This window comes from Lycium barbarum, chromosome 1 (genome assembly GCF_019175385.1).
Source record: "Lycium barbarum isolate Lr01 chromosome 1, ASM1917538v2, whole genome shotgun sequence".
Lineage (NCBI taxonomy): Eukaryota > Viridiplantae > Streptophyta > Magnoliopsida > Solanales > Solanaceae > Lycium > Lycium barbarum.
This window is the reverse complement of record NC_083337.1, coordinates 161,346,090-161,350,324: the sequence shown is the minus strand read 5'-3', so window position 1 is coordinate 161,350,324 and position 4,235 is coordinate 161,346,090. Positions and strand designations below refer to the sequence as shown.

Below are 4,235 nucleotides of genomic sequence, written 5' to 3'. Positions count from 1 at the left end.
CAATCCATTAATACATGCCTCGAGACTGAATGAAATCACAGTCTAGTAATTGCAACAGAACCTAAATCAAATATATGTACCAAACGTGTCTTTCCTTTTAACTTCCTTTGCCCTAAACTCCTACTATTACGAGCCGATTTCCACCTAAATGATGTTTGCAAATTGTTCTTTTCTAAAGCAAAAAAGATCATCATTCTGATCATGACTTGAAACCAATTATATGATCCTAAGACTGGACGAATAGAGCACGTTAGGTTCTATGGTGTAGTGGTTAGCACTCTGGACTTTGAATCCAGCGACCTGGGTTCGACTCCCGGTAGGACCTTATTTCTGACAAGTTCTCCTTTTTTTCTTTTTGTCTCCTCTATCCCATAAAGGTAGAGGTAAGGTATGGGGGTATGTTGTTGTTACTCTCATTCACAAAGTAACCTTGAAATGGTTTTGGGAAAAGATCATGGATGCCTCCTCAAACAAAAAAAAATTATGTTGTTGTTACTCTCATTCACAAAGTAACCTTGAAATGGTTTTGGGAAAAGATCATGGATGCCTCCTCAAACAAAAAAAAATTACCCGCCCATACCCCCATTACTTATGTATTCCCAGAAAAAATTAAAAATATTTACCCGAGATACCCCCCCCCCCCCCCAGTTACCCTCTGTAATGATACCAACATGGTATATAAATATACTGAGATGGTATCATGAAAAATGTTTCAATCCTTCTCTTAGTCCTCCATGATACCATCATGGTATATAAATATACTGAGATAGTATCGTGAAAGATGCTTCAATCCTTCTCTTAGTCCTCCATGATACCATCATGGTATATAAATATACTGAGATGGTATTATGGATGATCATATTCATATACCGTGATGGTATCATAAAGAACTACTTCAGTCCTTCAATAAAACACTCCTCTATGATACCATCGCTTTAAATACATATACTATGATTGTATCATGGAGGATTGCCTCAGTCCTTCAATGAGACACCCCTCAGGACCATGATACCCTCGTGGTATATAAATATACTGAGACAGTATTGTTGACACCCAATTTTGTCCCTCCTTTATTTAATTTACTCGGTTTTCTAAATTTACTGACGAGCTAAATACTTTATTTTTACAATATTTTATTGCCACTACTACTAATATCATTACTTTTATTTTTGACATTACAAGTATCACTTTACTACAAATTTTAGATGATTTTGTCATCATTTCATTTTTTTTGAGTTTGGACTCGTTAAATTAATTACAAGACAGTATTTTATAAAATATCTATTTTTTTTTACATATTAATTATTTATTGTCTTTACATAATATATATTATACCAGTTATTAAATTAGAAGCCCGAAAATAATTAAAATAGCGGAGGAAGGACCAATATTTTTTAGCCAAATTAATGGCCCAAAATACAAATACAATATCATTTTCATACCCAAATAATTAGGCCACATCTTTAATACTTAACCCACATTTTCAACCCACATTTAAAATTAATAGGCCAGCCCAAACGGACTAGCCCATTCTTTTGACCCGGGTCCGGCCCAATTCCCTTATTCTTTACCCTAACCCTACCCCTTTCCTTTTCTTTTCTTTCCGCCTCACCTTCTTTCTCTTTCCCTTCACTCCCTCTTTTCCCTTTACCCTAATCTCTCTTTCCCCTTCCTAGCCGCCTCCTTCTTTCCCGCTTCTCGCTCCCATTTCCCACCATTTCCGCTCTCTCCACTCACCTCTGTCCCCCACTTCGTCTCTCTCCCACGCTCCTCTCTTTACCAAAGAAGCCCTATAAATATAAATGCAAGTTGAATCGGAAAAAAAAAAAAAAAAACGGAGTCGACTTTAAACAAAAAAAACAAGACCGGAAAATCCCATAATAAGATCTGGACAGATCAGAAAACGCCGAAAAAATTCCCCTACAAAAACACTAGTTTCGGTGGCCTCAAATTTCCCTATAAATTCTTAGATTTCACGACTTTCATTTGCTTGATCATCATTCTAATTTTAAGACTGTTAAACATTCATTTCTGTCTTGGTGGACTTTGGCCACGACAGAGATCTTCAGATTCATTTGCGTGAGTCTCGAATCTATCAATACGAGAGAGGATTCGCGACCATCGACACCCCGTTCACTGCACCCGACAAAGGTGATTTTCCTCCCTTAGTTGTTTTTGATCAGTTTCTGTCGATTTCTTGTTGTTTGGTTCACATTTTAGTTAAAATGTGGTGTTACGATGTTTTGGTGTCGTAGTCAATAGATCAACGTATCTATTCGTGGTTTATTTGTTAATTAGCAAAGTATGCGATAAGATGTTAGTTTATATGATGCGTTGGTTAAATGATCATGTTTAGCTTAAATGTTGTTGTTAAAAGTCAAGTAAGCTAGTTAAGAATCTGTGTCGATAGCATTGTAATAAGGAAATCACATCATCGATAATGCGTAATATAAATATTTCGCTGAATCTGTTTGAATATATATGGCAACTTGTGCTTAACATGCCAGTTTTCTAGGCTAAACTGTTGGAGCTTAGAGTGAAGAACAATAGCTTTTGCTGATGTCTAAGTATCTTCTGATTTGCCTAAGTTTCCCTTGTCTAAGAGTTTGCGTTTTGAAATTTAGAACGGATTCCAATACACTGGATGTTTTTTTGTTTGTTAGGTGTCTAAACAAATTATTTCCTAATCTAAGCTTGAATGATATGTCAGTGTACTGTTCAATGCTCAGCGCCTAATTGCAATGAGCTATTTTTCTACATATGGTTTGAATTCATGTAAAACTTTAAATCCAAAAATGGTAAGGATGGCATGCATTGTTTCTAGTTCCTCCCCTGTCATGTACCGATCAACAAGAAAATAATCTGGTTTATATGGTTAGTTTAAACCTCAATCCACCAGAGGTTTCAAAGTCAATGCCAAGAGGAGTGATATGATTCTTTTGTTTCTATTACTAATATTTTGTGTTGCCTTTGTTGTCTTATATTTCAAGTAAGATGCCTGTTCATATGGTTTTTTTTATTAGAATAATCTACTCATGTCTTTACACTAGTCTAAGGATTCGACAAAAAAAAAATATTTTTGTTTGTACTTTGGGAAGACTCAGACCCTCAGAAGTAGGCGTTAACATTAAGTAATTTGTCCTCAACCAAGTGTGCCTTGTTAATATTGTTGTTTTGTGCGTTAGGGATTTCCCTTTGGAATCTAAATTCTATGTGGTTCTTGACGTATGAATTAGTGTTAACTTGGTTTTCTTTGCTGTCAGTGTAACCATTTGAATGTTTCCATAGTGTTTTGAGGATTCCCTTTCTGATATTGTCTCCTACCGAAGTATGTTGAGTTTATCACATGATAATTCTATGCTAATCTTTCTCTTTTTTTTTACATGCACATTTTGGAGCGAAATTGAGTCTTCATAAAGACTCATTACCCGAACAGTCTCATTTTGAGATTATGCGGCATTCGGACCTGGCATGCGCATTCCTATTCAACTCTCGTCCTCTCGACATTCATCCGAACAGAAAACAAAGAGAGTGGTTAGCCAAACGGCGGACCACTGAAAACTTTACTCTGCTATGGTAGCCAAATGTGGCTTTAATTCGTCTCATTTTATTCCGTAATATTGCTTGTTTGCTGGTGTGACTGCAATTTTATTTGTACTGTGGTAATCTAATGATTTTACTTTGCTTGATCGAGTAGAGTCTTTTCTTTTAATTAACATTTATTTTACCAGTTATAAGTTGCCCTTTAGTCAAGAACACGATTTTACTCTAATTCTTAATTGCTTTCTCTTCTCAAAACTTTATCTGTTCCGAATGAATAGAGACAAATGTTTTTTTTCGGGTTTTCGTTCACTCATTTAATTTAAGGAAGGTTAGTGGGTTTATTCTATTAACTTTAGTCCTACATTTGAAAAATGACATTTGTTTCAAATAATATAGATAATAGTGGCCTCACCTTCAATCTGAACCACGTTTTGGCTTTGGTCCCTTTTTAAAGGTTTAACTACTTTTCTTATGCAAAAAACGTATTTGGACAGCTGAGGCCTTTCTATTTTATTTTTTAGCTCTTGATCAGGAATCATTTTGTCGAAATATGGTTACAAATTATTTCTTTTCTCCGAAGTGAATTTAGCCTAATTAGTTATAAGTCCGGTCGGTTAACCATTGTTAATGGGTCTTAAAGGGTGCCTAATACCTTCCCTTTAGACTAATTGAACCCTTACCTAGAATCTTAA

The 4,235-nt window shown here is 35.4% G+C and overlaps 1 non-coding gene across 1 annotated transcript; it reads left to right on the top strand.

Annotated features, from left to right (window-relative positions):
- Positions 1–253: 253 nt before the first annotated feature.
- TRNAQ-UUG (transfer RNA glutamine (anticodon UUG)) lies at positions 254–325 on the top strand. Its single transcript has one exon. It is a non-coding gene; the product is annotated as a tRNA-Gln (tRNA).
- The last annotated feature ends 3,910 nt before the right edge of the window (positions 326–4,235 follow it).